This window comes from Equus caballus, chromosome 8, assembly GCF_041296265.1.
Source record: "Equus caballus isolate H_3958 breed thoroughbred chromosome 8, TB-T2T, whole genome shotgun sequence".
In the NCBI taxonomy this organism is placed as follows: domain Eukaryota; kingdom Metazoa; phylum Chordata; class Mammalia; order Perissodactyla; family Equidae; genus Equus; species Equus caballus.
The window spans coordinates 66,492,333-66,505,156 of record NC_091691.1 but is presented as its reverse complement, the minus strand read 5'-3'; the positions used below and the strand labels follow the sequence as shown (position 1 = coordinate 66,505,156).

Below are 12,824 nucleotides of genomic sequence, written 5' to 3'. Positions count from 1 at the left end.
GGCGACTCATCCCTTACTACCAAGGCAAGACTCCTCTGAGTACCAAAGTCTCTTAAATGTTGAGGTTTCCAGTCTGGCTGGTGGGAACAGGCACTATTCTGACCCTGTAGGAGTACCAGGTGCTTTCTCCTCTAACCCTTGTGGGTGGGTCTTCTCCTTGCCTAGAGTAGTTTCCTCAAAGCATGCATTGACCAGTGTTCTTCTGAACCCTCAAAGTCACTCCCTGAAGATCTCCAGGTTTCTCTCTGCGGGTAGCTCTCTCTTCTCTGTCAATCTGCCCTGCAAACTCTAGTCACCTGGACTTCCTCAAATTCCCAGCCCCATCTCCTCAACTCAGGGTGTCCACTGGGATCCATCTGGGTTTGTTCCAGAGCCTAAAACTCAAGGCAGTAAGTTCGGGAAACTATAGGACTGACTTCATTCGTTTCCCGTCTGTCATGGATTACTGTCTGTTGTCTGAGGTCTAGGTTCTTGGAAGCAATTGTTTCATAAATTTTCTGGTTTTATCAAGGGTTTTTTTCAGGTGGAAGGGTAAATCAGCCCCTGTTATTCCAGCTTGGCCCCAAGGAGAAGTCTGCATTATAGTAATTCTTTGTTTAGCCCCAACATTCTTGCTACTAAAGGCTTGTTCCAAATAGTATCCAGAAGTGCTTGCTCCATTTCTGTTGTCGCAAGAGAAGCACTGCTGGCTTTGTTCCTCCAAATGTATCCCTTAGGGTGGACACCTGGGCTCTACCTTCTTGGTCTGAGATAGTCTCCAAGGGGTCTTCTCTCAGCATGATACTAGACCATTATTCAACCTTCACTGCACGGATAGCCCTTCATCCTAGATTGTGGTTAAGAAGGAGAGATGTTTCCAAGTGTGTTGTTTCACATTTACTTTTCATTCTCCTTTATTTCGGAAAGAAACCATGATGTTGACTCAGCCTTGCCTCCTGCTGATGCTAGGCTCCTCAGCAGGTAAGGACTGTGAGTTGATATGCGTAGAAGTCCCTGCATATGGCATGAAGCCTGCACACTGGGGACTCTTAGGGAGCATTTGCTGATGATAAAGAGAAATTCAAGGGAGATGATAATATCTGAGGCAGAACAAGAGAGAAGGACATGATAAGGGCCCAGTAGAGCAAATGGGGTAGTTGAAGAGATATGCCTCCTGTTTGTTCCAACTTGAATAAAAGTCTAGATATGTAAAACTAAGCATTTGTTTGGTTAACATATGCATTCTAGAAATGTTTATATAGCCATCCAGATAATAATAGCAAGTTGCAGGGCAAGTAGATAAAGGAAGAAGAAAGACATTTACAAAAACAGAGCATATGAAAATGCGAACATGGCACATAATATTTGTTTGTATTTCTCAAAAGCTCAGTAAGAAAAGCAGTCTTCCCCCTTGCTAACTGACAACCCTTATCTTGGTTTCTATGAAGCACTCACTGATGGAAATAAAAATGAACCAAAACTTAGAAAAATGTGATAGTGTCAACCATACTCAAGGAAAAAATATAATTACTTAGTCACTTTAATTACACATGCAGAGTAAAGCAATTGCTTGCAATTTACTGGGGTATGCCAAAAACAACTTAATATTAATAAATATTTGTGAGAAATCACTTTGTAAATTTTAATTACTTAACAAAAGCAATAAAATAATTTTTAATTAAAAAGTATATACACCCATAAGTAAAATGACCCTTCGTATTCCAACATAGCAGCTTCTTTTAGAGCTGAAGGATAACACTTCTAAGCCCCTAATTATATACAAATCATGAGGGAGAAAAGAGAATAAATGTTATATTGTCTCTTCCCAATGGAAAATTAGGGAAAAAAATTGCTAAAGGAAAAAAACTGGGGATTACAATAGTCATTTTTGCGATATTCTTTTCACGTCTTGGAAGGAACATTACCTCTTTTTAAATTCTGGTAAGGTAGAAATCCAAAGCACTGATGACTGCCAAGTGCCATCTATAACCTTGAAGCCCTGAATATGACTTCTGTGCTCTTACCACCATGCCAGTCTCCATTGCGCTAACTCATTGCAATTCTTAGTGAATGAATTAATTGGTGTTTTCTTACTGGAAACTGCAAACAATTTGTGGAAATTAGTACTGATGACTTTTTCAACAGACATAAATAGTTTTGTGATTCTAATTGATAATTCCAACCACTAATCAGCTGTAATTAGAGAACAAAAACTTACAGGGGTTGGGTTAGTACCCTGCCTTTCCAACTATATGTCCAGAGGAGAAGGTTAAGTGAGATGATCTTATTTTGCCAGCCCAGGAAACCTAGATTCTTCCTACATCCCATGGCTATTGCAAACCACATAATAAAGTAGTTTTCCTTATTTCCCATTCAGTTATCCAAAATTCTGTCCCTTACTGGTATATGCCAAGTCCCCCTCATTGTTAACACAGAAAGCTCATCTGATGGAATTATTCTTAATTGTCTTCTACACAAGTTTTATAACTAGGTTTTCTACAAAATTTTTTAAGTTTCTGAAACCTGGGTAAAAGTTTCACTGAATCTTATTGTTTCTTGCTAGAACCCTGCAATAGCAGAGGCTAAGACAGGCAATGAAGAGGAGTAAGAAAAGACATTCTCTAAAGCAGACCTGTTTTCTGAGAGATGATTTACCAAATGACCTCCTTGGCCACAGTCCCTCAACTAATTTCAGTCTAAACAGTGGAGTAAGGTCATACACCACCAACAATGTACAGCCGAGTCATTCCTCTGATAACAGCAAATTAGCGCTGGGAAGGAACATGTATCAGCCTGAAAAATTCATGAAGATTCGAATCTGTTGCCTAATTAGCCAAGTGGTTGATACAGCAGGAAAACCTAGCCCACAACTAACAATGTCACATTAGGGGCATTTGCTGGACCTTTCCATTGAATGGCTGAATCGATTGAAACATCCAAATGACCAGCTAAACACATGCAATCGTCCCCACTGGAAAGTTTTTTCTGCGGTTACGTTAAAACTTGTGAGTATGGGCGATTCACAAAGCATGAATTGAAGTCAAACCCACTGTCAAATGAGATATATATATATCTATGCCATAGGAAATGGTGATGTAAATTTCAAACAAATATGAATCAGGAGCAATAGAGTGATGACACAATTTCCTCTGGGATTGAAAATATGCATTCTCTCCAACTTTCCCACGGATATATCAATGCCCCTCCTCCACACACACATACAGACACAAAAAACATATAAACCTATGGTTGAACACTTCTAGTGGAATGTGTAACTATACATCACAAATATGTTAGTTCCTTTATTCCAAACAAGTCCTACTCCCTTCTAAAATCTTGAGCCTAGTGATGTCCTAGCAATCCTAACAAATGGTCAATGAGGAGAATACTAAGAGTCTCTATAGCTGCTGAAAACTTGGAAAATTTGGACAAGAGTTGGCACATGGCAGACTTCTTCCATTCTTCTCTGTGTGTGGACATCCAAGAACTGAGGAATTTCCCGAGAGAAATAAACTGTTTATAAGAACAAATGGTGACATTAGGAGAGTATTATTAACTTTTTCTTTCCTGCATGGAATGGCACGGGATATGATAAGGCACAGGGGCCCTGGTACAAGTCCAAGTGTACCTTTTGCTTGGGATCTAGAGGATTAAGAGGAGTCCAAGGACAGTGGGAAAAAGCAGAGAAAGTGAAACAAAGATCAAGCTACTTACCTCCTGTTCTAAGCTCTAGACTTTAGAGAAGAATAAAGGGAATTTTGATGTTTCCTTCCTATTACCCAGCACAACTCACACTGGAAAGAAGAAAACGACTGCCTAGGAAGAGAAAATATGTATTTGCTTCAGGCAATCACATCATATCATCTCTGGGGAAAATCAGCTTAATGATGGATGGACGAATGGAGAGCACCAAAATCTGGAAAGGAGAACCAAATTTCATTATTGAACTGCTGTAATTACTAAAGTTTCAGACTGAGCCAACATTGAGTTCCCTGTAATGCACACCTACTGGTTATTAAAAAATATATGTTATGTAGCGATATAGATAATATATGTATACATTATGTAATATATGTATACACACACAAGCACACACACACACACACACGTATATATATATGCTGAGTGATGAAATGAAGGATCCAAGACAAAGAAATAGGTGTAAGTTTATCTGGTTTCATAAGCCCAGAAATTGATTTGTGAGGAGAAGATATACACCTGAAGTACACCTAATAACAAGGTTCCCAGTGAGTGGGATGGATAGTAAATAAAACAAGAACTGATAGGACAGCATGACAATTTCGTGTGTTTTTTAAAGATCTCTTGGAGGAGATCTAAAGGATGGTGAGGATTAATTCAATGGATTAGATGGAAAAAATGTATCGGGGGGGAGGATCAACATGAGAAAATGTGTAAAGGTTGTTGTGCTAACACTTCTTTGTAGATTAGAGGATAACATTTCAGCGGGGGCCTGAGAGGCAGACCTAAGTTACACTTTGTATAAACCAATGAGAGGGCTGCCTAACCCTAACCTGAAGCTTGCCTTTTCTGACTTCCCACTGCTCTGCTCACCTGGACTTCAGATGGAAGTCGGGGGTAAAGAGCCACACAAGCTCAACATTTTCCTCAAGGAATATGCTTGCATTTGGCCATGACCAATAATCCTGGAGTGGTCAGGGTGTGACTATATTGGTTCATTCATATGCCTTGTGCCTGTCCTAGGCTCAGTGCTATCCCCTCAAAGGACCACTTTGCATACTTTTTCACTTGAGGATCAGGCATTACAAAGAGTTCTAATTGTTCCCACACGGTGTCCATGTGGAAGCTAGCTTTCGAAGAGCATTCTCTATAATAATGTTGATATTTAACACATTTGCACTAAGACAAAATGTTCCTTTTGATTGCATTTTAGGAAATCCCAGGTCTCTGGTTCTGCCATCTGTTCAAGACAAGGTGTAATTCCATCGCTTTGGGGTACTTGGGCCTCCCCCTGGTTATCTCTTGAATTAGAGCCCATCTGGATGCCAATTCATGGCTGTGCTTCCTGTAGATCCAAGAAGAATAGTTTTTAGGAAAAGGCAAAATCTAAAGTGTTGGGTCAAGTCTGCTATGGTGTCCTTTTCTGCTATAGATATTCTAAAGTTACAATTTTAGCTTTCTTTATGTACTGTTAGCAATTCAAAAGAGAGAACTGAGACATAAAAACAATTAAGTTTGTCAAAACAAATACAGTTTTGTTTTAGTCAAACATTTTCATAAAAATGAGAAAAGATTTTGATGAAGACTCTCTAATAAATATAGTAACCACTGCCTAAAAACAATTTTAAAAAGATAAAATGCCTTGGTTAGTCAAGAGCAGAGGAATTCTGTTATTTATTAGCCTATGATGGTGGCTGAACTTCGCAAAATATGGAAGTGGGAGTTACTCTCAGATGTGATCCAGGAAAAAAATCTAAAATGGCTCAGTTAGATAAAAGCATAAAATCTTGACTTATCTGGGTTGGCTGATATGGTTTCCAAAATCTGACAACAAATCAACCCTTTCAAAGTGTAACTCTTCCACCAGCTTTCTGACTATGTGTGCCTCCGAGATAATGCTTCTCAACCCTCAGGGCGCTAGGAGAGACCCTAGAAAGCATGTTCTTAAATTAATCAAGGAGATTTTTCTTTAATTTAAGGTTTTAGTTTGGGTTAAAATCCACATTTCCCTGAAGGGTGTTACTCTAAATTGACACTGACCAAGTTCACTTTAGGTGACTGAAGAACACAAGAGCAGGTTTTATTACGGAGAAATAGAACCAGGAGGGCAAGAGTCATTGGTTCTGGAAAGCTGAAACAGATAAAGAAGAAATCAGAATGGAAAAAATACACTAAAAATCTAGGACTTTAAAAATAGTGATAACCGGAGAACAGCTTGTGCTTTCCTGCATTCCAGTAACTGATACGAGAAGGCTCAGTGACAGTAGGATGCCTGAAAGATGATTAAGAGAAACTTAAGGACTTCGTATATAGTTGGGCTACACTGGCCCAGTCTATCCCAGATGCGGTCACAGCTAACAAATTTTTCCTTTTATTTGCTTTCTGCTCCCCTTGAGAGTTGGTGAAAATTCATTTTAAAGATTCAAGACATTGAGATTTCTCCTCTGGTATAAAAATGAGAAGGTTGACCCCCAGGAAATATAGAATGGGGCTTAGCAATGATTTTTCATGAAGGCAGCACTTGCACAACATTCTGTATTCTTCAGCAAAAGCACATAAAGAAAACCTAACTATGAATAGGTTGAAAATCCTTAACATTTCTTTGCATTCAAGTATTATGCAGCACAGATGTGGACTGTACTTCCCAGACCATGTCACCTTACTATTTTACACTTCACCAAACTGTCATTTGGGGAGACAGGGAGAGCTGGAAAGAGAAACACAGAAGGGTCAATATAATCAAATGACAAAACATAAAAGAAAGAATGTGAGAGAGAGACTGGAAAAAAATATGAAAGTTGGTCTAGAAGTCAAGAAGGAAGGCCCTGGTACTAACACCAACTGATTCAGTAAAACCATGTCTTTTTTTACCTTCTCCAGCATTGCCCCAATAATAAAGATCAATGAAGGGAGGCCAGAAGGAAGGTACCCCATCACTCTCCTCTTTGCTTTAATCTGGACGTTTTCCCCATCTGGCACCAGAGATCCTCCAAAGCACGGCCTAGACTATTCTTCAGTCTGTAGCTCCTCTTGTCTTTGACACGTGTCCCCATCTCCTCTCCATTGCTCTTATAATCCCCTCTTTTCAAACACCCTTCATCTCCTCTCCACTTTTCTACATTCATCTATTCTTCACCATGTACCTCACAAGGCTCTCCCTTAGTGAAACTCTTACTGCCTCTTCCAATCAAGTGTGATGTCTTTGTTCTCCAACTAGCCAGGGACATTTATTCAGACCATGCTTTCAACACTTGGCATATTCTCTTATTGGCTCCAAAAATGTTTACTGAACACAGACTACGTTTCATATACTCTTTTAGCTGCTGCTCACTATCTTCATGGAGTTTAAGGTTATTTGTATCCTGTAGCCCTGAAGTTCCTTAAAGGGGCTCTTTTATTCATCTCTGGATCTTCTGTACACTCACTGTGCTTAGAAGGGATTTAGTAAGTCTCTGTTGAATCAAATGGGGTGTAATTCAAAAGCAAATATTTCTTCTTTCCCTGGAGGATTTTGTCCTATAAGATCAGTCCTTAGTTCTATTAGTAACAGCAGGTCCCTGCCTCTAGCACGGCGATCTTCTTTCTTTCTCAGAGGAGAAAGTGTGTGCAATGTATGCTGGGGATGTTGAGAAGCTCCTCCTGGACAGAACATTGCTGTAAAGGTCCATGGATTGGTTTCCAGGGCTCTGTGAACCTCCTAATATAGTGTCTCCATTTGCCTTATTTTCTATAGATTCTCTAATGCATCTACAAACCCCAACACTGAAGAATATAGCAAACTGAAATTATTCTGAGTTCTAAAGAAAATGGCTACTAGGTCACAGCATTGTCATTTGACCGCTCTCAGGAGTTTCTCCAGAGAACTATCTTTCAGAATGAGGGATTCTAGTCTTCCCCGGGTCAATGAAAATGCAGTGGTGGTGGTCGCCAAATGGAGCCATGAACTGACTGTGATCTCCGGAAGGGTAGACAGCATCTCCATCATGTTCACTCTGTTCTGTTCAGTTTTTGGGATCGTGCTTGGTAAACTCTCAACGCATAATTTCTTCTACAAAAATGAATGAATAAAAGGAGCATACAGTTCAAGTTTGGTAAACAGTGGCAAGATTATTCTGGAACGAGATTATCAACCAGAGCTCAGCAACCTTGGCCTGCTTTTGGCTTCTCTGCACTTCTTTAATCCACGGAATCATCATCACAAACGTTGATGTCTGCTGCTATCGTGCAGTGCAGCACTGTCTTCACTATGTGTCCATCTCTTTAGAGGGTTGCCATGAGTGAGGAGGGAGGACTCTCACTTCTAGTTAGCCCCACAGTTCTTGGTGCAGAGCTGGGCAACAGAGATGGGTTGGAACAAACAGGAGGAAAGTGTTCTTGTAAGGATATACGTGGCCCAGCTACTCTGCAAAGTCTCTCAGACCCTTAATATCCTGAAATGCATCAGCTGTGTCTTTCTCACAGCATGTAGCCCGAGACATGAACTGCCATTTCTTCAAGGAAGACTTTTTTAAAATCATATTTTCCCATACATTTCAAAAACAATATCTATTCACAAAAAGAACTCAGAAAAGACAGAAAGCACACACCAAAAAAATAAACGATTTTATGCCATGGTCCCATGGTAACAGATGTTGGCGTCTTCCTTCAATATTTTGTTATGTATATAGATGCAGAAATACAAATATCACTAATTAGCATGAGGTGGAGTGTAAGCAAACCCATGTGTTGGCACTTACTGGTCCTCTCCAAACTCTAAGACTGTCCTGCTCGGCAATGAACCCTGTTTCAGACCTGTCCCCAAAATCCCGAATCTAAACCTTTAGAAGTTATCTTTAGAAATTCATGATTCTTAGCATTTCACTTGGTCTGTTAGCTTCAAAGCTCTCTGGGAAATGGGACTTAGCATTAGGAATGATTCTATTTCCCATAGATCCCTTTCTCACATTAGTTCTTACAAATTTTTGGATTAAAGAACAAATATTTTGAGGTGCTTATTCCCTCCAATTCAAGAAATGGGATCTCATTGATGGGTAGAGACCTACACGGCAACCAGGAGTCAGGCAGGGGCATCTCCTCAAAGAAGCTGCTGTATTGTGCTCACTGCTCCAAAGCTATGATGCCAGATTCATGACGTCGGCCACATGTATGCTAAGCTGTTAAGACAAATTATCACCTTCACAGGAAAAAAACACTAAGTACACTTCCTTTGTGTCATGTTTTAAATGAATTTTTCTTGTCTAGAATCTTGTCTTAGAGGAAATTGTCCAAGTGCACCTTAATCAAAGCACAGCAGACTACCTTGGCTGTTATAGGCCTCAGCTCTCGTAACATGAACTTCTTTCTGAAGGAAAAGCAAGCGATATCTTCTTGCCTCCTATTGTTAGTACAAACATTCTCCCATAGACTTACAGGAAAATCCGCTTCCCAGAAGGATGGGTGGAGAAACAAATGGTGGTCCTTTAGAGAAAGACAGACAGGCCTAAGTCACCACACTGGGTTTATCCAAATGCAAAGTATTTGGAATTCAAGAAGTCCTAGGAGGTTGGGATTAACAAAAAGTAGCATGAATAACTAGTGAGTGGTGCATCCATTGATGCTAAAAATAGGTCAAATCCAATTAACAAGGACTGTTTATTAATGAAAATGTCACTGTGAAGTGCGGGAAGTAACAGGTCAGTTGTAAGTAAACAGGGTCGGAGATCTTTGCCGTGAAAGGAAATTTTCCAGAAAGATGCCAATATGGAGTTAGAATAGCCAATGCATCAGGTTATCCAGAAGATACATGATCTCCACCACTCATGAAAGGAATGCAAAGTAAAGAAGCAGAACTGGTTATCTACTCATAATATACAAGAAAGTCATAAAAACAGTGCAAAAACAATACCCATTTGGCTTCATAGTTTTTTCTTTAGAATTAGCCCTCAAAGAAAAATTTCCTTTGGTTGGTTTTTTAAAATGAAATTGACATTATTAAAACCCTTGTCTGAAGCTATGCCCCTCATCATGCCTAGCACATAAAACATTCAATAATTTGTTATTATTTTTAATTGATTAATTGATACTAGGGCAAAGGAAAGCCTAGTTTCAGATTAAAATTTCCATGAATAATTCATTACTATGTTATAAACTTCGGTGAATTGAGGCATTCAGGGTTTTCTTTCACCTGTATCATGCGACTTCTAAAACCTAACTGACTAAAAGGGCACTAGGAAATCTCAAAATAATTTAAGAAGGTCTTGATATTCACTTAAGTAAGTATCTTTAATATGTATGAATATCTTTGGACTTCAGTAGTTTTATAGATCTGGGGTAGCTTCTCCTGTTCTGTGCATATTATGTGTTTCATAAGAGAGACCCTGCACTGAAAACTGTCAAAATAGTACAAACACTAAAAGTATTATTACGATCATCACCAAGGAAAATAAACACCCAAATGAAAAATGAGTTCGTAAAATATATATATCACTTCTCACATTTATTATTTCTGGTGGTAGAAGTCTGGCATATCCCTAAATCTACCTCACCCCAAGGACATGTGTCCACTTGTCTCTGATACTGTCACCCAATACAACCCACACCAAGGCCACACTATTTATTGGTGCTCATTGATGGTGTTTTTCTCCAGAACAACATGAATATTTGCAGTCTTTGTCGTCCTTCAAAGTTAAGCAACTGCATCACATTGACTGGATATGACACCTTACTTCACCTTCTTGCAGAAACTGTATTATCTTGGAAGATTATTAATTGGTGTCCTGTAGCTGATCATCAATAGAGCTACAAGTCAGGGACCGGAGGACTTTGCTGCAGTTTAACATCCCTGGATAGTGAGGGCAGAAATGCACGGCCCCCTTCATGGTGAAAGGAGCAGGAAGGTTGATGATAAATGATCAGCGGGCCAACATCTTGGCTGAGTACCTGTCCTATGCCTAATGTGGAGACGAGGTGTACGGGAAAAGACACAGTCCTTCCTTCAAGACCTGTACAATCTAGTTGAAAAGATGAATATAAGCATGTGAAAACACAGAATATAGATTTTATCCTTATGAATGGATTTGGATGGCACAGAAAACAGATGCTAAGGGAGTTCAGAAAAAGTGAGCTGAGGATTTCAATGATAGGGAAGTTTCACAGAAGGAGTCGAACTTGTGCTGTGCATTAAAAGGACAGGTGGAGTTCCTGAACATGTGCAAGTTAGACGGGGAAGTGAGGATGCTGACCCATACCAAGCAGATGGTCTGTGCGGGGAATAGCGAGATAATGAAAGGTCTTGACATCTTGTCAAAGGAGTTTAGACTCAGTGCAGCTGGAAGTAAAGACCCACTAGAGATTTTGAGCTGGGGAATAGCCTGACGATATAAAACAGCTGAAAATACAAACCGGCAATCAGGCTGGTGCTTTTCCCATGGGTACGGAGAACTGAGGGATTAATTCAGGTATGACAGACTGAATATTTTCCATGGCTTCCCAACTTTACCCAAGATCTCCTGTGCACACACTTCCACAACCCTGTGTCCAGCACATGTGTGTGTCCGAGTCTTAGTCATGAGAAAGAGCTCACTCAGGAGTAAGTTGTTAAGGAGAAAGAAAGCTCTGGATATTTAAACCAAATAATAAGGGTTATGCTTAATTCCCCAATTAGGCAGCCCCTGAATTGTCGAAAATTTACAAAGGTGCCCCTGTTCAGAATTTATGATAATCAGTCCAGCAAGGAAAGAAGAGGGATGGATCATGTGTCCTGCCTCCCTATGAGGTGAGGAGAGGGGCCTTCTGCCCTGGAGACTGATGCGTAAAGCACAAGCTGCTAAATCAGTGTGTTTCCTGGGAAAGGTGCTGTTTAACCTAGCAACAGTTTTAAGTTTGTACACATTTGCATGCCGAGATGTGCTACCACACAGTGCCATTTACAAACACCACCATGAGCCCAGCCTTTAGCTTGGGGTGGGTATTCATGTTTACTTAGCTATCTGGGTTTTTTTTTTTTTTTTTTGGTTGCTGAATTATACATGTAAATCAATATGTATCTTGAATTTACATACCAAATGCAAATGGTGAGACTGTCACTTTTTCTCCTGTTCCATATTTGTTCTCTGCAGAATGAATACCATATGCACCTTCAGTGAATCACTCTGGGCCTTTGCCCTTCTTGCTTTTCAGAAAATCATCATGGATGAAGTAGAGAGAAGAGTTCTCCAGAGCATTTCAAACAGCCAAGCAGTGAGGCCTTACTGCACATGGCCAAACAGGAGTCAAGAATCAGATAGTTATAAATCGAGGAACCATGTCCAATATCAGACAACAGGGTGTGGTGGTAGGTGCTGCAAACTGGAGAACGGATGCCCCACTTAAAGATATTAAATTTAAAAAGAAAATTAAAGCTGCCAGAAGGTGGGGAACAGAACTAAGGCAAAGAGCTCTAGAGCTACTCCTTGGCTGCCATCATCATATGGCATATGTACCCACAGTAGAGACGCAGGACTCAGGCCATAATCACTAAGAAGGATCTCTTCCCCTGTGCCCCAATGCCCATGTCAAGGATAAACTCTCCCACCCTAGGAGGTCACCAACATTCATCTGTAGTCCTGGGCTTCTTGAACAAATGACTCTCTTTTCCTTGGCTGACCTGCCAGTCTTAAAATAGTCCATGACCCCAACTGGTCTCCCTGCGCAGGGTCCAGGGCCTTTCTTTCCATCTTCCAGCCTATCCACATAGACTTTCAAGAAGTATGGCTCATTTGGCCCTCTCATTATTGGATTCAGTGGTTACAACCCAAGCTCCTTCCAGAAATCCTCCCTAGGAAATCCTGTTCCACCTTTATTGAAAAAGAATCAAATAGACCCCAAGAAATGATTGCTGGGAATATTTTGGAGCAGAAAAGCAAATTAGCCTCTCCCATTGCCATCTTCTAATTCCACCTCTAAAATTCCACACTGCTATTTCTGACATTGTCTTTCTTCATGTAAAATAATTTCTACTACTAACTGAATAAAATGGGCAAGATTAATTCTGAGGGTTTTTAAAAACTAAATTTGAGTTTGAGCCTTTTCACCAAATCTCATTGCATTTTCTTTTTTTGCCAATTCAGTACAGTTTCCCATTAAGAGCTATCAAATTCAATCAAGGTACTCAATTCTTACAGTTCAAC

General features: G+C 40.0%; 1 long non-coding RNA gene across 9 annotated transcripts in view; it reads right to left on the bottom strand.

Annotated features, from left to right (window-relative positions):
• Nucleotides 1-12,824, bottom strand: part of LOC106780924 (uncharacterized) — a 95,569-nt gene that overhangs the window by 56,221 nt on the left and 26,524 nt on the right. For 2 of the 9 annotated variants that reach the window (XR_011441480.1, XR_011441477.1), the window contains exon 3: nucleotides 3,694-3,895. The exons of the other annotated variants lie outside the window; for them this stretch is intronic. This is a non-coding gene — a long non-coding RNA (uncharacterized lncRNA). The remainder of the gene's footprint in view (nucleotides 1-3,693; nucleotides 3,896-12,824) is intronic. 9 annotated transcript variants of the gene reach the window in all.